This window comes from Erpetoichthys calabaricus, chromosome 8 (assembly GCF_900747795.2).
Source record: "Erpetoichthys calabaricus chromosome 8, fErpCal1.3, whole genome shotgun sequence".
Classification (NCBI taxonomy): Eukaryota; Metazoa; Chordata; class Cladistia; order Polypteriformes; family Polypteridae; genus Erpetoichthys; species Erpetoichthys calabaricus.
In genome coordinates this window covers 26,115,562-26,139,043 of record NC_041401.2, presented here as the reverse complement: position 1 = coordinate 26,139,043, position 23,482 = coordinate 26,115,562, and the positions used below count along the sequence as shown (strand labels likewise).

At 40.5% G+C, this 23,482-nt stretch overlaps 1 protein-coding gene across 1 annotated transcript in view; it reads left to right on the top strand.

Moving 5' to 3' along the window:
* Positions 1-12,603: 12,603 nt before the first annotated feature.
* Positions 12,604-23,482, top strand: part of LOC114655412 (sodium channel protein type 2 subunit alpha-like) — a 278,058-nt gene continuing 267,179 nt past the window's right edge. The window contains exon 1 of the mRNA XM_051930912.1: positions 12,604-12,872. The gene's annotated coding sequence lies outside the window, so the exon portion shown is untranslated. The remainder of the gene's footprint in view (positions 12,873-23,482) is intronic.

Below are 23,482 nucleotides of genomic sequence, written 5' to 3'. Positions count from 1 at the left end.
GAGAAGGGGCAAAATATAATGAAATCATATAATGCTATAATTAAATCTATAGCAAAAATGGAAATATTCCTAAATGTCTTATTAATGAAAAAATCACGCTGTGGTGCTTTCTTAATGTAGAATAAGATAAGAGAAAAAAAAACCAGCTAATTAAATGAGATCAGTGTTGTCTGGTGTTGTCACTGATTATGAATCTGGTTGGAACAAAAAACCTTAAGCCACAGTGGGCCCCCAGGACCGACTTTGGGAACCCCTGGTCTACAGTGACTAATTATGCTTTCAAAAAATTGCTTTTTATTTATTTTCTTATTTTCAGAAAGACATATTCATTTTATGCATAATTTAACAAGTAATAACTAAAACAAGTATTATCTAATCCAGGGGTGGGCAATGGAGGGCCGCAGTGACTGCAGGTTTCTGTTCCAACCCAGTTCTTAATGAGAGGTCAATTATTGATGATGAAGCACTTATGGGTGAAGTGACATTTTGATGCTTCATTTTAGTGGTCTTGCTTGTTAAGGTTTCCCACCCTTAACTGCTTATTTCAGTATTAAATGGCTGCATTCACCATTTTAATGGCTTCTTATTAACAATAAGATGTAAATGACAAAGCAGCCAGCAGTTCTCCATCTAACTTGTTTCCATTTACACCTGGTGTTGATTCATCAAGTGACAGACTGAAAATTGTCTGTTGGATGATATCCTTGGAAAGGAAAAAAAAAATATGATATAGGAACCTAACATTTCAAACTAACAAGCCATAAAATGAAATAAGGTCTGAGACTGGCGAGAATTGGTTTCTAATTAAGCAATTGGGTTGGAACAAAAACCTGCAGCCACTGCAGCCCTTCAGGACCAATGCTGCCTACCCGTGATCTAATCTCATCTTAACACAGTGAGCAGCTCATATTGCTATTAAAAATATCTGCAGTGACAAGTTCTGCATTTTGGCAATTACCACCTATTATTTATCCCTAAAAAATACCAATTTGTTTTATGATTAAGAAATTCAGGCGCTAGGAATAACTCCTATTTAATAAAAACACACAGGCTGTTTTTAAAATAGATTCTTATGCTTTAAACTATAGAGGATGTGCAACAACACCACAAGTTCAAAAACAAGATGCTTTGTCAAGACTGCAGCAAAGTACAAGTGGGTGAATATCATGGCTTCTTGGAGGGGGGTCTCACATATTCTGATGGTACACTAGTGGACCCTGAATGAATAAAGGCTGAGAACTCCTGATCTGTACCACTGATCTAAAGAACCGCTTTAGGACCTTTATTTCATAGGGTGTATGATACATCTGGGCGCTGTACAAGCAGCAGCCTTTATACAGAAGCTCACTATTTTTCTTTTTTTTTTCTAAACGTATGTATATATTTATTTAAAGAGCTTCTGTAAAAAGTCACATTTCCCCTGATGACAAATAAACTTCTATCTATTTATCTATTATATAGTGCCTTTCATCTATCTACCTATCTCTCTATATATAAAATACAATGTCTATCTGTTTGTATGTCTGTCTGCTTTTCATGAGAGAACTACTTAACGGATTTAGATCGGGTTTTTTTCTAGAATTTGCTTGAACATTCCGATTGATTTTGCAACCCCTCTCATTGTGCTAAGTATCATAGTTTACGTGCGGTACCGATTTATTTGCGCAAATCTGAGACAGATGCAGCGGGCCGAGGGGAGGGCCCTCCTCACTCACGCTCCAGCCTTGGGGTGTATCTTACATCCGCTTAGCTAGCGAACGAGAGAACTACTTAACGGATTTTAATCGGGTGTTTTTCTAGAGTTTGCTTGAACATTCCGGTTGATTTTGTGACTTCTTTCATTGCACTAAGAATCATAGTTCGCTTGCAGGAGCGATATATTCACACTAATCCAAGACAGAGGCTGTGGGCCGAGGGGAGGAGGGAATCGTCACGTCACAAGTGAGGAGTCGGTCTAAATCTGCGTTTTGGTGTGTACCATGCCTCCGCTTAGCTAGCGATAGCTTTTTGTTTATTGATTTTTAAATTTTGTCCTGTTTCACTACAACATGGGCGGAGCCACGGAGAACATCTAGTATATTATCTATTATCATCTACATGCTACACCGATCGCTCTGCCACTTGGACAGAGGCAGTGGTGCTGTAAGAATTATGTTTCTGGACTTCTCTAGCGCCTTCAACACCATCCAACCTCTGCTCCTTAGGGACAAGCTGACAGAGATGGGAGTAGATTCATACCTGATAGCATGGATCGTGGACTATCTTAAAGACAGACCTCAGTATGTGCGTCTCGGGAACTGCAGGTCTGACATTGTGGTGAGCAACACAGGAGCGCCACAAGGGACTGTACTTTCTCCGGTCCTGTTCAGCCTATATACATCGGACTTCCAGTACAACTCAGAGTCCTGCCACGTGCAAAAGTTCACTGACGACACTGCTATCGTGGGCTGCATCAGGAGTGGGCAGTAGGAGGAGTATAGGAACCTCATCAAGGACTTTGTTAAATGGTGCGACTCAAACCACCTACACCTGAACACCAGCAAAACCCAGGAGCTGGTGATGGATTTTAGGAGGCCCAGGCCCCTCATGGACCCCGTGATCATCAGAGGTGACTGTGTGCGGAGGGTGCAGTCACCTATAAATATCTGGGAGTGCAGCTGGATGATAAACTGGACTGGACTGCAATACTGATGCTCTGTGCAAGAAAGGACAGGGCCGACTACACTTCCTTAGAAGGCTGGCGTCCTTCAACATCTGCAATAAGGATGCTGCAGATGTTCTATCAGATGGTTGTGGCGAGCGCCCTCTTCTACGCGGTGGTGTGCTGGGGAAGCAGCATAAAGAAGAGGGACGCCTCACGCCTGGACAAACTGGTGAGGAAGGCAGGCTCTGTTGTAGGCACGGAGCTGGACAGTTTGACATCTGTGGTGGAGCGACGGGCGCTGAGCAGGCTCCTATCAATCATGGAGAATCCACTGCATCCACTAAACAGTGTCATCTCCAGACAGAGGAGCAGCTTCAGTGACAGACTGCTGTCACCGTCCTGCTCCACTGACAGACTGAGGAGATCGTTCCTCCTCCACACTATGTGATCTTCAATTCCACCCGGGCTGGGGAGTAAACAGTAACATTATTCAAAGTTATTGTCTGTCTGTATAGCTGCATTTTTATCAGTATGCTGCTGCTGGAGTATGTGAGTTTCCCCTTGGGATTAATAAAGTTATCTATCTATCTATCTATCTATCTATCTATCTATCTATCTATCTATCTATCTATCTATCTATCTATCTATCTATCTATCTATCTATCTATCTATCTATCTATCTATCTATCTAGTCAAAACAGCTGTAAAAAATTAAAACACAAATCAGAGTGATTGACTCTTGGAGGGTGACATGGGGGTGCAGTTGATATGCTGCTGCCTCACAACATGGAGGTCAGGGCTCTCATACGCTTTTGATTTCTTAATAGTTGATGGAATAGGACTCTGTGAAATGTTTTAGTGTCTCCATCCCTTAATTTGTGCTTTTCAATCACCTTTTCACAGAGTTGCTTGGAGTGATCTCTTATCTTTTTTCTGCAGGTTAGGCCACAATACTGACTCACGACAAGTTAGCCCTTCCAGTTAAGGTGCATTTATATTACAGTTATTTGAAACTCCAGACAGGTGAGCTAATCCTATGCCTATGGACAACTGGCTGCACCAGTGATGATTTAGGGTGTCATATTAGAGGTGATGGGCAGTACAGTGGTGCATTGGTAGCACTGTTGCCTTGCTGTACTCTCAGATTGCCTCATTTCTTATGCTGTCTTTTTTTTGTATCTCTACACATCCATCTCAACATTCTCATTTCTGCCACATCTGACTTCCTCCCTTTACTGGCTGTGTCTCGGCTCCATACATCATTGTTGGTCTTACCACTATCTTAAAAACCTCATCTTTAACCTTTGCCTTAATTCTTTGATCACACAATACTCCTGATACTTTCTTCCAGTTGTTCCATCCACACTGAACTCTGTGGGTTATCTCTGCATCTAATTCTCCATCTTGGATTACCACTGATCGTAGGTATTTATATTTTCCACTCTTTGCAATCCCTCTCCCTGCAGGCTAACTTCTGAATCCTGATAATCATTAAACCTCATATATTCTTTCTTCTTCCTCCTATTTATCTTCAATCCTCTATCTTCCAAAGCTCTTCTCCATTCTTCCCACTTCCTCTCCACTTGCTCTTTTCTGGTGCTACACAACACAATGTCATCAGCAAAAAGCCTGCACCAGGGGGATTGGTCTTTTATCTTATGAATCAAAACATCCATTAACAGATCAAAGAGGTAAGGACTTAAAAAAGACCCCTGGTGCAGACCTCCTCTAACTGGGATTGTGTCTGTTACCCCAACCTGAGTCCTCATTCCCTCATACATATCCCGGACAATCCTCACACACCTCACTGGTCCTCCTTTCACTCTCATGCTCCTCCAGACCTCTCAATAAACACCAAATGCAGGCCTTTCTGTTTTCCTTGAGGCTTCTCTCTGAGTTGTCTCACTGCAAAGACTGTCTCAGATGTTCATCTTCCTGGCATAAAACTAAACTGCTCCTCCTGGTCTCTTCCCTAAGCTACTAAGAGTGCGAGACAGCACAACTTGGTGCCATTCTCAAATAAATGGTGAGGCATATTGTTAGGAAATGCATCTGGCTGTAACACTTCAGCCAAAACATTACTGGCAGAATCAATTCAGACAACTCTGGAAAATGCCTCCCTGCAACCCTGCTTAGGATGAATTTGTGGAAAATGAATGAATGATCCTTGCAGAAGAAAGAAAGAAAGAAAGAAAGAAAGAAAGAAAGAAAGAAAGAAAGAAAGAAAGAAAGAAAGAAAGATGCTAGGAACGTTCACCATAAATGTTCCAAAAAGAACCTTTATTTATTTAGATCTGAACCAGGCCACATACAATAAATAACCATGAATAGATGTTAACAGATTTATGAAATACCCATGGCTCGTGATTTTAAAAGAACTCTCACTCCATACAATCTCACAGGTCAAATCCTGGCTTTCTTTATCTGTTAGCGCCCCGATTGGTAGCCTACCACACATTAAAAAATTTCATTTTTTTTTTCTAAGCCCAAAAAACCAAAGCCATATACATAGAACCAGTCTCAGAATTAAGTGAAACATTATCAAGCAATAGTTCTGCGAGGAACCACACAACCCAGTAAAGAACCATAAAACTACCATTAAAGAACCAGGTCTCATCCTGTTAGTCCATCGAAAAATAAATAGAAGCAGGGATGTGGGGATACGAACAGTCAAATGTCAAACAGGCGTTAAATCCTTCCATTTTCTACACCCCAAACTCCGCCGTCACGATCTGTATCCCGTTTACACTTTGCAATGAAACATCGTGCACATTAAACAAATTCTATTAAACACGAGGTAAATATTAAGACTTCGAAAGGGTTACATTTATTTAAGACGGTGTCCAAAGTGTTGTCTTGCAACGTCACGGAAAGATGACCTTGGACGATCAGTTTCACGGAAAATTGTCCCCTCTAAAGGAGAATGTATGAGAGCACCGTTTTGGTAACAATTTTACAAAGCGATTGATCAGAAACGTACAGTATTTAAGCTGTACATTATTTACGAGTGGCTGCTTGGTTGATTCTTTAAATATATATTTAATATATATACTGTATTATGGGAATCACGCACACAGACTTCCCTTCTTGACTTTTCCAGGAGAGGCGTGAAAAATCCTCAAAGGAGCGGCGTCATTCCTCCCCAGTCATGAATGACCGGAAGCGATCGGGTTGTTACAAGACGAGCCTCGCAGCGGATGCGCTCCTGTCTCCTCTGAGTGCGTTTCATTTCTGAAATCGGAGAAGAGATATTGGAATATTACGGCGACAACGACAGTACACGGAGCTCGTTCAGGTCAGTCGGAGGCAGGGCGTCATCCTTCCCGATCGAGAGTGTCTGACGCACTCGCACGGAAAAAGAAGTGCAGAGCTCGAGATTCGCGACTGGAAACGACGGCACACCTGCCTCGCTTGATTATGGTGAGTAGATTTGAGAAGGGGTGTTCGCCTGCTTGGCGTCTCAAAGTCCGGAATGAGCAACACGGCACAGCCGAGTCAAAAATATAGCAAAAAAGGACGAATGCCAAACTAGGATTGTCTTGACTCTGAAGACGTGCAAGTGTTCTGATATAAAATTAAAGCTCTGCGTCGATCAAAATCAATCGAATCGAGTGTACATCTTTCTGTAGCCTTGCCTTTGACATACCTCTAACGAATTCCTAAATGTTTAGGCGTTTGAAATATTTACTGACGGGCCTTTAATTGTGTATATTCATGAATCGACTAACCCAGGGGTTAATTTTAACAATATTAAATGTCATCTGAATGTTTTTGTATGCGTTATTTACGCATTTGAATGGTCACCCTTGGCGTCAAGTAGTTTTCTTCGTCTTTTTCATTCGTAAGTAAAGGGTGGGGGCGGCAGGATTAGCCACATCACGCCCTTTGCCACCCTCGGGAAAGTTTACAGTACCAGCCTTTGGTGAAATGACAGTGAAAGACGGCAATGAGGCAACCGTTTACGCTCAATGACGCTCTGGGTTTTGTCAACATCGGTACTGGTTGGCCCGGCTGGGGTAATGAATGCCACAAGTTCAGCAGGAGAATCGGACATCACCGCCTGCGTAGGGCCATGCCATGTCAGAGCGCCGAGATTTATGATGGCAAGGCATCCGTGTGTGACCTCACTGACATATGCGAGTCTGCGCCAGTTGTGCAAACAAAACGCTGTCTCTGATCGTCCTGATGCCATACACACAACTTCAGCTAGCAAGGCAACCGTGGGCCAGAATAAGCGGAACGAGTGCTTACGCATTTGGAAAACATGCATCCCCATAGGAGGATCGTTCTTGGTATAAGACGGCAAATGGCACTGGGCCTGGACGGTGGTAGAATAGTCTCTCGTATCAAAAGTTGGATGTGGAAAAATGATGTCGAAGTAATGTAGAAAGTGACGGCAGGGATAACACTGCGCCCGATTGATCATTAAATGTCACAAATGTTACAAAGGTCTACATCGTGTGGCGCAATTATTAATATAGCCTTGGTTGTTGGCTGCCTTGGCAGTGCAATGCAATGCCTCGAGTCGTCAGTAATATATAAGAACATTTTATAGATGTAGTGCAGATTAGGTGAATGTTCATTTGAACTCATTTGCCTGCAGAGCGTTGCACATTCCCACAATGGCCGAATATCACATTTACGGGTGAAACGGAGTATTTAAAAGTGTGTTGGGAGCTATAAGAAACAGACTCGTACTGTATGTGTACATCTGATCCCGTAACAATACAATATACATTTTTGTCGAAATATACAATATCTTACATACTCCGCTACTTTATTCTGCCTTCCATAAGTATTCTTATTGAACTGTAAAAACTGTATTGGAGTCTTGAGATTGTGATCACTCTGAGGCTTTGTATTAAATGAAGCTACTAACAGGGTGTCTGAAGTAGTTTTGGGCGAAATGATTCTGTAATGGCACTGTACTGGGTTGTTTAGCTCCTCATTGCTTGACAATGGACAATTGTGTTCTGAGATGGGGTTTTTGCGTATAAAATGGGTTATTTGGGCTTTGAAAAGGTCCCTAATTTGTGGATTAAACACATTTTTAATTTGTAGTAGGCACAGATATTAACAGATTAGGAAAACCTGAACTAAGCCTGTGGAATTGTATGTAGCAAAAGTCCTTTTGAAATCAGAATCCCACTGGTATTTAACATATTAGATTATTTAGATTAGATAAACTTTATTAATTGGTTATCAAGTATTCAGTGCTATTTACGATGCAAATAAATAAAAGGTTCTTTCTTGACCCTTTATGTGGATGGTTCTTTTAGGAACCCAAAATGCTCCCCCCTATGTAGAACCACTTAAACACCTTTATTTTTAAGAGTTTTAGGCACGGTGGCATGGTGATCTCCCAGAAATGGACCCAGGGCTGACCCTCGCCTCATGTACCCGGTCTTCTGTGCCTCCTTCTTCCTATAATTCAAGACAATGTGTTAAGTTTATTTGTGATTTGGTGCCATCGGCAAGGACAGGCGTCCATTTCAGAACTGATTTCCACTCTTCACACCACAGCAGAATCTGCCCATCAATGTAATGATGGGTAAAGTTTGTTTAGCATACAGAAAGGTATATATATATATATATATATATATATATATATATATATATATATATATATATATATATATGTCTAATGGCCTGTACTCTTAAACATAAAAATTCCAAAGTGGTTCTTCAGAGCATTGCCATGGTGGAACCTTTTTTGGTTCCTGAAGGAACTGTCCACATGTAAGTTCTGTAAAGAACTTTTATTTAGATCTGTAACAGGCTCCATATCTAACCATAAACAGATGATAACAGATCTGTGAATTCCATGTTGCTGTTTGGTACTGAGAGTGTTGAATAATGGAGGGCTGATTTCTGCCTTGCACTCTTCGCAGCTGGTATGGCCTCTGGCACCCCTCGACCTTGTACTAAGAAAATGAATGGATGAATGAATAGTTCAGCTTTCTGCCTTATAGCGCGCAAAGTGGTTCACTTCATTTATTCAAATATTGAATGGATCAATGAAGGAATCAATCAATCATTTTTTTTTTTCATGTGGCATCCGGCACTACAAATGGGGTGCATCAAAAGCATAAAAAAAGTGGAAGTCCATATCTGGTGGAATGACTGTCATGGCTTACAGCCCTTAACAATTTATTCATTTATTCTTTTGTTTTTCTCACCGTCCCTGCCATGTTTGTGTTTTTTTTTTTTTTGCTTCCATAATTGTGTGAATCTGTTTTTTTATATCGATATTTTCATTGACTACAAAGTGGATGTTCATGTCTTGCCCCCTTAGCCATCCTGATAGGTTCATAATATCCAGGGTCTTGTGCCCTCATAACAATAACCATTTTTTAATGGCACCATACTGGGTTGTGTGATTCCTCAAAGAGCCACTGCTTGACAAAGAACTGTTTCGTTCTGGAAAGGATTATGACATTTTTGTTGTGCTTTGCAAAGGGTACCCAATATGTGAAATAAACAAAGCTTTAGGTAGACATTATTATTCGAGATGGAAAATTGTGCAGAAAAAAGTAGAAAATTATAAGGCATTCTTACACAGATAAAAGAAAATAAGCAAATATGTAACAATTGACAACCAGCGTTATCATAAGTACTCACTCTCGAGATTACTACAAAGAATAATTTAACACTACACAAAATAATAATTCAGAATTCAGCAGCATCTCTACAAGCAACAGAATTCACAATGCTTATAGCTGAAGGAATAAAAGAGTCTCTTAATCTGTTGTTCTTTACCATCGGAAGCCTAAATCTGCAGCTTGATTGCAACAACTGACATTTAGGATAATGAAGATGGCTGCTGTCTGACAGAACTGTGTCCGCCTTCTTTCTAACTTGTTTCTGACACAGCTCAGTGACGGAGGGCTGCTGCCAACCAATAATTGTATTGCTAATTTTTACAAACTTTGTATTCTTAATGCTAAGGGATGCTAAACCAACAGTAGGACTTTAGAGGCTTTCAAAATCAGACCTGATGTTATTTTAGAAGAATTAAGTGGATAGGACTGGCGAGCTTTGTTGGGTCGAATGGCCTGTTCTCGTCTTGTTTGTTCTAATGTTCGAATATAAAAGGAAAGGTAAAGGCAGATTCAGCACATTTAGAGTGTTATTATGGTTATATTATACCAATATTGAGTTTCTTAAAGAATAGCTGACCTTGCCCCCCTTAATTCCATTTCTGTGTTAAGATCAAAGTTAACCTGTTGTCAGTGATTGTCCCCAAGACATTTGTCTTCATTTTTCTTTATACAGTTTACATACCTGGCAGGATAGTGAGAGAAGTCAAAAAGTCCAGAGGTTTAGCCCGTGTGATTGTGTGCAGCAAGTGTCCTTTTAAAATCAGGAACCCACTGGTATTTCACACAGACTTTTACAGTCTATTCATGGTTTTTGATGGAACTTGTTACATTTACATTTTACATTTACATCATTTAGCAGACGCTCTTATCCAGAGCGACTTACAACAGTGCTTAGTAGTCTACGACTGTTCTTCAGTCTTTAAGGCTAGGATTAAATCTACTGTCATTAAACAAGTTACCGCTGACCAAGTTGTATACAAAACCATGCTAGAAGAAAATAGTAAGTTAGTACAAAATTTTTTTTTTTTTTTTTTGAAAAGAAAGGGTAGAAAAAAAAGTATGGGGACTTTAGTCCAAGTGCTGTTGAAAGAAGTGTGTCTTCAGGCGACGTTTGAAGACAGTGAGGGTCTCCGCTGTTCGTACAGCAAGAGGAAGTTCGTTCCACCACTGAGGAGCCAACACTGCAAAGAGTCTTGATGCATGTCGTCCTCTTCTTTTAAGTAAGGGTGGTTCGAGACGAGCAGTGCTTGATGTTCTGAGACAGCGAGAAGTGACACGCTGCTTGACTAGTGCTGATATGTAAGGTGGTGCAGCTCCAGTTTTGGCCTTAAAGGCAAGTGTTAGGGTTTTGAACCTGATGCGGGCAGCCACAGGGAGCCAGTGCAGGTTCCGGAGCAGAGGTGTAGTGTGCGAGAATTTGGGAATATCAAAAACGAGTCTTGCAGCTGCATTCTGGATCAGTTGAAGTGGTCGTGTTGCCTTTAGTGAAAGTCCAGACAGCAGAGAGTTGCAGTAGTCCAGCTTAGAGATGACCAAGGTCTGGACGAGAAGCTGAGTAGCCTCTGTAGTGAGAAAGGGGCGGATTCTCCTAATGTTGTATAGGAGATATCTACAGGACCTGGAGAGGTTGCTGATGTGTGGAGAGAAAGACAATTCTTCGTCTAGAGTGACACCAAGACTTCTTGCCGTTTTTGAGGGGACGATAACCGAGTTGTCAAGAGAGATTGCAAGGTCAAGATTCGGAGATGAGTTGCCTCTGATATACAAGAGTTCAGTCTTGCTGGGATTCAACTTGAGGTGGTGGGAAGTCATCCAAGAGGAGATATCAGCAAGGCAGTTTGAGATGCGGGTTGAGACCTGCTGGTCATCGGGTGGAAAGGAGAGAATGAGTTGACTGTCATCCGCATAGCAGTGGTAAGAGAATCCATGTCCAGCTATTACCTTCCCCTTGTTATGGATCTAAATACATAGGTTCTTTCTGGAACCTTCATGGTGATGATTCTTTTGGAACCCAAAAATGGATCCCCTATGACTTTGCTCTGAAGACCCACTCTGACGCCTTAATTTTTAAGAGTGCTACTTTGGTACCTGTACACTCTTAAAAATAATGACTCTTCAGAGAGATGCCATAGGGGAACCATTTTTGTTTCCCAGAAGGCCCATTCACATGAAAGTTCCAGAAATAACCTATTTATTTATTTATTTAGATCCATAACAGGCTCCATACTGTAAAAAAAAAATAAAAATAAAAACATTAAGAGACGTTAAGAGATCTGTGAAATACCAAATGAGTTCCTGATTTTAAAAGGACCATCATTGTGTACAATCACACAGGCTAAGTTCTGGTTTTCCTAATCTCTTATTGTCCTGCTAGGTAACCTACCATAGATTATAAATTTAATTTTTATTTTTACATATTGGGATGTTTTCCAAAGCATAAGACCCCATCCTAGAATGAAATGGCGCTTTGTCGAGCAGTATTCATACAACCCAGTAAAGAACCGTAAAATGCCATTAAAGAGTCATTCCTTTTAGGAGTGTAGTTAGAGTAAAGAAGTACATTTTCATGGCTGTCTGTCTTTAGTAAAGAGGGAGCAGCAGCCTTTAGTGTTAGTGATAGAGAGTGTGCTGAGTGTATGAAGGATCCATACTTTATAACAGCCTTATTAAAAAAGGATAGAAAGGCAGCATTGCTGACAAAACAGACAAGTAAAAAAAAAAATAAAAAAATATGACTGAAAGCAATGAGCAGTTTGTAATCTATAGCTGGTTTGATCAGGTAAACGTGTGTGAGAAGAGTGCAGCTGCTTTTTAAGTATTAAGGGCCAAAAGTAGCCGAGATGGAGAAGGTGCACCGCACAATCCATGATGACATCCTTTATGCATTTTTCATTACATCGCTTCCATCCTAACGGTGTGTCCTCTTCTGGAGGATTCTGGTGGGAGGGGTCGAGTTGGGGGGTAGAAAGAGAGGGAAAAAAAAAAAAAAAAACCAAGGCACGTGCATTTGCGTGATTATCTAAACACCTGAGACGCCCACTCGTCCGAAGAAGCACGGCATTTGTTGTGCTTCCTTTATTGTGTGTCTGAGGCTCCCCACTAAGGTAGAAATTTTATTTTTTTCCCTGGTGTTCAAGGTATCACTTCGTGGAATAACAATGAGAACATGAGCGTATTCAAGGGCTCTCTTTGCAAAGGACAGCTTTGACATTCGAAGAAAGCCTAGCGACCAGTTCAAACGGATTTTGATGCAGCGAAGCGGCAAAGAATGTTTAACAACATTTCGTAGTAATCGGACTGAGCAGCTTTAGGTGAGCGATGCTGAAGCAAAGGTGAAGGTGTCGGCTTGGCTGCTGTTCTCCTCCGTAGCCCTCCTCTCTACACAGCGGCGCTGAAATGGTTATTCGGAAAGTGTGAATGGTCCGCGTGAATTTTCGGGGGGCTGTTTTCTAGTCTGGAGCTGTCCCCTGGTTGGGCGGAGATGTTGCGGTAATAGAAGCTTTGGATCCTTTTCTATGAAAATAAGTGAAGCTTCCAATATGGCGACAGCTGCAGTTTTCTCTCGCTTTCTCTGATTGCCTGGAATGGAAAAAGGACCTTTTCAAACAGCGATTGCTCTTTCGCAGGTGGGCGACTCCAGTCTCGTTTCTGTTAATCGCTTCTCTCATCTTTCGGGGTTCGTTTTTAATGATGGGGGGGGAAGGGGGGATTGAATGCCACGTTGCCGCAGAGTGATCAATTTTTCCACCCCACCCCCGTTGAGTCTGTTTTAAAAGAGCCCTGTCAGCAATTTCGGCGTGCCTGGGGGGTCCCGGGGGTCTGGTGTGACTGTTTACGACGTATGATTTGAAATGTATTTGTGGTTATATTTAGTCTTTCGAGGTTGTCAACACCTTGCAATACCCACCTCGCCCCCGCCCTGCTAACACCTATAATTTAGATTCGAATGATAAAACATGCAAAAGCAGAACATAATTGATATACGTCAGAAAGAGAACCTATCACGTCTTCACGGTGAGAATGGCGATTTTATCAGTTACACCCAAGCCACCCCACCCACCCCCGCTACGGCACCTGAACTCCCATATCATATACTATATAAATATTTTTGTATTATACAAACAGCAACATGATTTGCTTGTGAATTATATATTATATGTGGATTTATGCACTGTGCAATTTTGCATGATGCTCGCAACTGTCGCGAAGGCATGAATGCTAATGTTACGTTTAAACGATCTGCCCATTGAGCTGGATGGATTTCTGGTGCGTTTATATGCATGAATCTTTGCGAATGCTTGTATATCTCCAGGGATAATATTACTGTAACCCTATGGTACATTTTCTGCTTGGTCGATCCAAATCAAAATAAAATTACACCAAGAAAGCCGGGGTAGATATTATGTGAGAAACTGGGACATATTGTCGCAAGCTTATGATTCGAAAGCCGGGAGCTAAATGGTTTAGAGTCCTTTGTACCGCTATATAACACCCAACATGATTAATATCCTTTGACCTTTCGCTCTGTCTCTTTGGGCTTTTTCGAGATGTAACGTTTGACAGTAGATGTTAGCGCAGACGACAGCCAGCCATAGCTTTCCTGTGAGACGCTGGACGAAATTTCTAGTCTAACCAGGTCTCTCGTTGGGTTGAAAACCGGCGTCATTTCTTACAGCATTTTCCCAACATTGATCCATACCGTATATAGAGGAAACACACTTTTCAACCCGGCGCGATTAACGGAACACGAACCACTGTTTGTAGCAGAGGAAATTCTGCTTCTGTCCGTCCATCCATCCATTTTTTACACCCGCTTTACCCGAAGGGCCACAACGTGAAAGGCTAGAAATGTTATACTCAACACACAGAGATAAAAACGAGCTTATACTTACAAGATGGGGCCGGGACGTGACTGGAGGGACACAAGAAATTAAAGAAAATACTGATTGGAGTTAACGGAGGCCCTCAAAACACCATCAATCAGAAGTAAACAAACCAAACCGAGAGGGAAGGAAAGGGCGCCTGGTGTAGAACGCCCCTCGACGTAGAAGACAACAGCAGCAATAAATGCTTTTAAATTGTTAGCTGAGACAATGCTTCATTGTTTACCACCGTGCTGGCAGAATATTTAGATTCCAGGTGCCAGTGATTGTTTCAAAGAAACACGTTTTAATGTAAGAAAAGAAATATATGTATATACATAAATTCCGGAATCATTATTTGTGGAAAACAGAACTTCACACGCGTGTGGGCATAAAACGCACGGGTTCCTAGCGGAGATTATTTTTATCTCGGGCCTGGTGGGCCTAATTGCCTCGCCTCTGCTGCTTCTTATTGATAGCAGCAGAGGCCAATTTTGTCCCACAAGCTGTCTCCCTGTGATCCTTGTTGTTTCCAATTAAAGGGGTGGCATTGAGTGTGAAATATGAAAGAGTGCGGACTGGGAGGGGGTCAAAAATGTACAGCGCTGACCAATACAAACTAACGTCGAGGAAACCTTCAGCACCTTGGACAGCTCTATACTCATGGACTCGTCGACTTTTACACCTTTCGATACGAAAAACCCGAGTCTCAATTTGTTGTTGTTGTTTAGTATTATTATCATTATAAACCGTTAAGTTCATATTAGAGGGAAATTGATCTCTTTGCATTTACATATCGTTTATAAATAGATGCATGCTCTGTATTATTATTATTATTATTATTATTATTATTATTAAGGGATGGTAAAAATCTATATCTATCTATCTATCTATCTATCTATCTATCTATCTATCTATCTATCTATCTAATGAAACAGTTATTGTTCACTGACGGTCAAATTCCATTGTCAAATAACAGTATGTATAACTTGAAGTTGAGTGGTGAAGTGGTTAAGGCTTTGGACTTTAAATCCTGAGGCTGTGTGTTCAAATCCTGCCACTGACGCCATGTTACCCTAAACAACCCTCTTCACCCATCTCTTGCTCCAACTGCAAAAACAAACCAGAAATGTAACTAATTGTGTCTCAAAGTTGTAAGTACTGTACTGTTAGGCAAAGGCTTGAATTAGAAGAGTGTAATGGCCAATGAACTTTATTTGTAATGATTAGATGTTCATTTGAAAAATAATGTTCATTTTTCTCTTCACCACATTGCACATAAATACATGATAGGGTGGCTTAAAATAAAAGATCCAATTTTTTAAAAAGGTAACATTTCAGAATCGTTCTGTAAGTGGCTTGTAAGGGAAGCTGCTAGTTAGCAAAGTAATTGATTTAGAATGAAACACCTGAAATATTGTTTTTGTAATTGTAAGCAAGTATAAAGTTTTGAACTGTAAAATAGATCAAGACTAATTTAATGTCTATAATATTTATGTAGGTTTTTATTTTTTTGTGGAATTGATGCAAAGGTCAGTGAACCAATGCAACAGTCATGTTGTAGGCACTTGTATTTAAGCATAAAGCATGTAAGAAGCTTATTTTAATATATGCTTATCTTTTAAGTAGTATTTGCTTACAAATAACATCCATCCATTTTCTAAACTTGTTTATCCAGAGCAGGGCTGCAGGAAAGTTGGAGCCTATCCCAGCAAGCATTGGGTGCAAGGCTGGAACAATACCTGGAAAGGGTCCATCGTAGGGTGAACAGACACACACACACGTAGGCGCACACACACAAGGAGCCAATGTAGCATTACCAGCCCACCTAACCTTCATGTCTTTGGATTTTGGGAGGAAATTTGGACACGGGGAGAACCCAGGCCTTAAACTTAAGTCTCCTTATTGTGAGGCAGCAGTGCTACCTACATGTCTTTGGACTGTGGGAGGAAACCATCCTTCCATCCATCTTCTTAATCAGTTTTTTCCAGTGTAGGCCTGCAGAACAGCTGGAGCTAATCCAAGCAGTGACCGGGCGCAAGGCAGGAATGACACCTGGACCAGGCGCCAGTCCACTGGCAGGAGAACACACACACACACGGGCCAATTTAGCAACACCAGGGAATGTCCTGGTAATGTGGGAGGAAATCTGTCCATGTGGGAATGTAAACAGATTTGGGGATGTAAACCCCAATCTGTTTACTGTAAGGCAGCAGCATTATCACTGTGCCACCGCGCTGCCTCCCAGGACCAAACCCAACATGTAAAGTCCTCACAGGGAACACCCAAGACTTTGAATCCTGGTCTCCATGTTGTGAGGCAGCAGTGCTACCACTGTGCAGCCCCAGATATCACATTTTAATAGTAATCTTAATCAGGGTTTTCATTGTGCCCTAGAAGTGTCAAGCTGAAGTACTGTACGTAGATCACTTTAACAATCCTGGAGCATTTCCCATATACTGTAGTAGTTTTACTTACTCTATCTTGTTATGGAAAAACACATTTTGTTTACAATTAACTGAAATTTACTTTTTGTAGTACCAACCGGTATAGTATGCTTATTTTATTTTCAATATAGTGATTAATGAGCATGCTGTGCAAACAGTGGTACTTCAGTGTCTCTCATCACCTTTATGGTTTGTCATTTGTTAATGGAAACATGAAGAAAAATAAGTAAAGAGATGCATCATTAAATACTTATTTATATTCAGATCATGGGCGGCGCAGTTGGGGGACCTGAGGACCTGGGTTCACTTCCCGGGTCCTCCCTGCGTGGAGTTTGCATGTTCTCCCCGTGTCTGCGTGGGTTTCCTCCGGGCGCTCCGGTTTCCTCCCACAGTCCAAAGACATGCAGGTTAGGTGGATTGGCGATTCTAGATTGGCCCTAGTGTGTGCTTGGTGTGTGTGTGTGTTTGTGTGTGTCCTGCGGTGGGTTGGCACCCTGCCCGGGATTGGTTCCTGCCTTGTGCCCCGTGTTGGCTGGGATTGGCTCCAGCAGACCCCCGTGACCCTGTGTTCGGATTCAGCGGGTTGGAAAATAGATGGATGGATATTCAGATCATTGTTTTTCTATATAAGATTTTTAAAAATTTATATTTTTGTATTCATTTTATAATACACAGATCATTTTTATTCATCATACAAGAAGCCAAACCACAAAATTTAGTGACATATTGAACTATCTCACTTATAGGAACTACTTGCAAATGCGGTTAAGTATATCTTTAAAGAAGTATATCTTTTTTTTATTTACTATTAAATATGTTTTTCAGCAGCCCTTTATTTACTTGAATGGCACTGAGATGCAGTAGTTAGCACTGTTGCCTCAAACCTCTGAAGCCCTTTGATTCCCAGCCCTGGCACTGCCCCGGTGGAGTTGGCTTCACAGCCCCCATGTCTCCGTGGGTTTTTTGTAAATTTTGTCCCCAAAGTTCATCAGTTTCCTCTTAATTCCAGAGACAGGTGTTCTCTTGTTTGGTGACTCTAAATTGTCCCCGTGTGATCTGATATGAGTGGGAATGCCTTAGGTTGTTGGACAAATGTTCTGCTTAGGGTCAGTTCTTGTCTTATAGATGCAGGGCCACAATGTTTCTGATGCCTAGGCATATTTCTATTTTGCTATCAAAATAGGGGCTCCAGTGCATTACTTTGCCCGGGGGCCTATGATGCTGTTATAGAAGTACACCTTAATGCTGCCATAAGAGTCTTCATGTCCCATCAGTTCCTTGGTGGATCAAGTGGGTTCAGAGCACAGATTAATGGATACAGAATGTGTTTTGTTGACATGTTGTAAGGTTTAAAATGTATGAAGCTGCGATTCTAATGTTTCAAATTGTTTGGAGTTTTATTTTTCACATAAGCAGTATACGGTATGTTTGATTCCATGTTGTATAAATATAAAGACTTTCATGCCATTTATGACAAACTACTTAGGATGTGTGTTAAACATACTCTTAGTAAATGCCTATAAAGCATGGTTTTACATGCAGAATGTGCAGTTTACTGCATGCTCTATGTGATTTCTATTGGTTAATAACATTTCTTGTTCATGTATTTATATATGCATTTTATACATTAGAAATGTATACACTTATGCTTGCAGAGAAGCTTTTGAATTTTTTACCACACTATTAAAATTTCAAGTGCAAAGAGACCTTTTTATTATATATTGAAATTTTAATGCTGAGCATGACCTGCTGCTGCAAAATGAGAGAGAACCTAAAGGGCTTCATGATGCTGGATTTCGAGCGGCTGGCCTGTTTACATTCACAATGCTTGTCACCTTACTGACAAAGCTAGAAAGGTGGAATTGCAGTAAAACAGCGTTAGGAATTGAAAGCAAGACAGTTGGGAAGCCACAGTGTAGGCGAAGTTGGGTTGTTGTGTGCTGATTCTTCTCTCATGAGGTTTGCAGTCTGAGCTGTGATAAGGAGGTGGGGTGATGAAACAATGCTCGGGGGCTTTGTGAGAGGAATTGTTTGTGGTGTGATGTTCTCTAGAGGTCATCCTGATAAACTTTCATTAAGAATGGAGGACAAAATGGTGGAGATTTGTGAAAGGCATGCAGAAAGATTGTTATATTTACTTCTTTTGTGGTTTAGATCTTTGCTAACCCATACATTAAAGTTTCATTTTATATATGAAGAATAAGCTACAAAGTTTTCAAAGTATTAATATTTGTATAATATTTCTCTGCCAGGAATGAAGCTTCATTTAGGACCAGGCTACTTGTCTTTCCAGTGATTTAGGCTGACCTAATAAATGCCACTTGTGGAATGCATTTGGTAGTCAGAGGTAGGCATTAGATACCAAAAATGAGTTCAGAGAAAAAGATTAGTGCAGACATACTTTAGAAAAGCAAGAACATCTTACTCCAGTATTAGTATAGGAACAGTCCAGTGTAGCAGTTCACATCGTGGATTAAGAAAAAGTAGAAGGTACGTGCAGTTTCAAGGTTAGACAAGTCTTGAAGTGGGAATGCGTTAAGAATGCAGCAATGTACCTTTTATTATATCTTATCTGTGAAAACCACCGTACCACCCATCTATACATATAAAAGGCAAAGCCCTCACTGACTCATCACTGAGTCTCCCACTTTCCATATAGGTGGGAAGATGAAATTTCGCGTGCTAATTCTTTGCAGTGTACTTTCAAAAGTTAGGTATGTTTCATGTCCTATTGCAACACCCAAGGGGGGGAGACGGGGGGGACGGGTATATATATATATATATATATATATATATATGATAGGGGAAACCCCTCCTCACTATATCTGTGACTTCCAATATATGTAGGAAGCCCAAATTTCCTATGCTCGTCCTTTACACGATACTTAGAAACGTTAAGTATGTTTCATTTTGCGCCGCACCCTGTAACGAACTTTCGAAAATTACGTGTTCTTTTTGGCAGTTCTCACCATTATGCCATAAGGAACTTTTGGAACTGACCTCTCCTTTTGGTGGCTTCATTCCTTATTTCCGTTAACAGAGGATTTATTTCATGGCAGTGACGCACAAGGGCTGCCCCAGGTCCCCTTCCTTTTTCCGCACAGCCGCTGTCCACACATCTACCACGTGGTTGGCTCCCTGCCTAAAAATGTGCATTTCTCATACACAACGTTTACAATCATAAATTAAACTCTTTACAATCATCAAGTTCACTCTCAATACTAAAATAAGCCTACGACAATTACATTGACAATCATGTTACATTATTTTTAAAATGTTTTCTTTTTCATAACTTCTTTAACACACTACTTCTCCATTGCGAAGCGCGGGTATTTTGCTAGTAACTATGTAAATGGCCATTAAAATCGATAGATGGTTTAAAAGAGAGTGGACCTAAATAAATGAAGTTTGAAATTGATATATTGGTGTTAGATGCTGCAGTGGTCAACATGTCTGAAATCGGCGTTTGACTGCCAGTCGAGTCACCGTCTGTGTGGAGTTTGTGAGTTCCTTTCATACTTGTTTGGGAAGTTGAGTTTCCTTGCACAACCCATAAGAGGTTTGTGTTGGCTGGTGACTCCGTACTGGCTGATGAAAGCCTGTGCGTAAGCAGGCCCTCAGTCTTTAAATGTAAAGAGGTTATACTAAACAGTATACTGTTCTGCGCTGGACTCTCGCCCCGTCCAGGGTTTGTTAGTGCCTTGAGCTCGGTGCTTGCTGGGATAGGCTGTAGCACCCCCTGTGACCGTGGCCTGAATTAAGTGGGTTATATAATGACATGACTTTATACTGTTATAGGGTCACATAAAATAAAAGAGAACACTACACAAAAATTGAACTGAACTGAATTGAATATGTATGTGTGGGTCAAGATCAAGGTTACTTTATTGTCATCAGCAACTGTGTACACCTACATAGTGAGATGAGGCAACGTATCTCCATGAGCCACGGTGTAACATATACAGTAGCAACATACAAAAAAGTACAAGTTGTGACAGAAGCAGTGCAATAAATCTTTATATAATACGCTTCCGTGGCTGTCCATTTGTCTGTCCAGGATTTTAAATCACCTGTAGCTCTCAAATCGTTTGACCTATTCCCCTGAAATTTGGTACACATATACTACGTAACGTCTACTATCCACCTTCAGGGTGATGATTCACCTCCAAGTTTATTCCTCTTTTTATTTTTATTGTATTATAGAATCAACTCTCAACAGTGGCCAGGAGGGCGGCTGTGCGGCAAATGGTATGGGCGCCGTTCTCATCCCTACCACCTTTGCCATCACTTCCTCTACCTCTTCATAGCTTAAATCATTCTTGAGGCAGATTGAACACTTAAGTGCCAGCTTAAGTGAAAAATTAAAGGAAATACGTACTAAGTAATCACAACACAAACTCTGACTTAATCAGTTTTAACGTGAAAAGAAGAGGAAAAGCCGGCTGCTAGGGTGGAGAAAAGAAGAGCTGCTCAGGAAACAGCAAGAGCGTCAACCTCTGAGCAAATGAATGCTAAACATACAGAGAAAGAGAATGAAAACTAGGAATACTCAAGTCAAGTGTAACACGCAGTGCACCAGTACTGGTATACAATAAACAATAAATACAATAAATAGGCAAATACAAGTGTGTTGTACCGTGTTAGCCTTTATGGATGTAATGAGAAGTTCAAACAAAATGACACCTTTATTTGGCTGACTAAAAAGATTACATTATGCAAGCTTTCGAGGCAACTCAGGGCCGGTAATCTTGCCTCAAGAAAGGTACTGAGCTTCCTCGAAAGCTTGCATATTGTAATCTTTTTAGTTGGCCAATATAATAAGAATTCAAGCAAAATTACACATTTTAAACAAATACAATAAATAAACAATGCAACAGTGTAGTGTGAAAGGGAATACCCTAGAATGACGTGTGTGTATGAAATCTGTTCATCCATCTCTCTGTGTTATAATGCAGTTTCTGTCTATTTATCTGTCTTTCATATCTGTCAGTTGTATATAGTGCCTTTCATATCTCTATAAATATGATGTGTAACTTGTAGGTAATTTCACTGTTTTGTAACTGTTTATAATGTATGTTGTTTAACTTACATTATTTATGTTTTTTGTTTGTGTTGTGTTATATTATAAGCAGCTCCAAAGTTACCAAGCTAAATTCCTGTCCATTAAGTGACTCCGGCTCTGACCTGTGTATCTCTCTGTCTGTCTCTCATAGTTGTCTGTTATTACAAGGAGCATCATAAACATTATAAATGTATTCTTGATTACTTTTTTCAGGCATTTTTGTCAATATTTGTCTGGTAAAATAGTAAATAAAGAAACGGCATGAATCACTGTTACAAGTGAAGCCCCAAACATTGTCATCGTTATTACAACAAGCTTGAAGGAATTGACTGTATTGAATCATTCTTATTTTTTTATAATTATGTCTACCAGTTCACTGTAGCCTGCTAAGTAAAATGTCAAAACAAGGGTCTTGAATGCAGCAAGTTCATTTATATAACATATTTCAATCATTTCCAGTTTATACCAATCAGCACATAGATAAATAGTATGTACTAATGTCATATCTATGCCTTTAATATAATCTAAAGGTCCCAAAATAGTTAACATGTTGAAAGTCTTTAGCACACACATTTATCTTTTGAAGAGGGGGCGGCTTATTTATACATTCTTAAAAATTAAAGCATATTTAATTATCTCATTGTTCCCTTGGTTACTGTTTAGGACACAATAGGTGCAGATTATCTTGGTTTTACAGGAAAGTCTCACCCAGAATGCTCATAAATTCACACACAGAAGAATAATAAACCACACACAGCGATTCACTTTTATGTCTTTTGTGCTACAGTGCTCAATGTGACCAATGCTCTGTAAACTAAAATGCATTTGTTTAGTTGCTTTAACTGATACTGTAACCTATTAAAACCATAAAATCATGATAGGAATCTCTAAAAGCAAAGGTTGCACACTTTGGCAGTGTGCATGGTTCCTAGGTTCTGCCTTCTGAGGTGTTCTGCCTTTTATTCCTACCATGACTAAATGAATCCCTGATTGCAAAATATCACGGATGAGTACTTTCCTTGCAGTTTCCCTAGAGCTACAGCGACTGTTTATAGCTGTATTTTTCTTTATGGAGTGCATGGCTCATGCTCACTTTCAGAGAGAGAGAGAGAGAGATAGGGGAGAGAACACAAATACAAAGGCAACATAAGTAAAGAAAAACCAAACTGAGTCACAGGACTTACCAGATACACAATAGGGTTTCCTCTGTATCTGTGGAGGTGGATTTCCTGTCTTAAGCACTAGAATGTTCTCCCCTCTCCAGACTTGACTTGATTCTTTCATTGTTCTCATACATTAATTCTATTCCTGCCATCAAGTAAGAAGACACCTCGGCTGAAGAAATGACTTTGAATACCATATTCTGGGTCAGACCTCCCCTAATACACTTGGATGACCTGCGCCTGGAAGCATACAGGATATAAAATGGAATGTCTTAAACACACCATACTTGGCCTTCATCTAAACATTTTAGGTGCAAATGATCGTCCTGCCCATTCATTTGTTTATGGATATCTCAACAGCACTATAGTAGAGTAACACGTCAAAAGATATAATGAAGACCCCTTAGTGGTCTCCTGCAGTTCTTGTCCTATTAAATTAATATTTGTAGATAGACAGATACTTTATTAATCCTAAGGGGAAATTCACATACTCCAGCAGCAGCATACTGATAAAGAAAATATTAAATTAAAGAGTGATAACAATGCAGGTATACAGACAGACAATATCTTTGTATAATGTTAATGTTTACCCCCCCCCCCCCCCCCGAGTGGAATTGAAGAGTTGCATAGTGTGGGGATCTCCTCAGTCTTTCAGTGGAGCAGGACGGTGACAGCAGTCTGTCGCTGAAGCTGCTTCTTTGT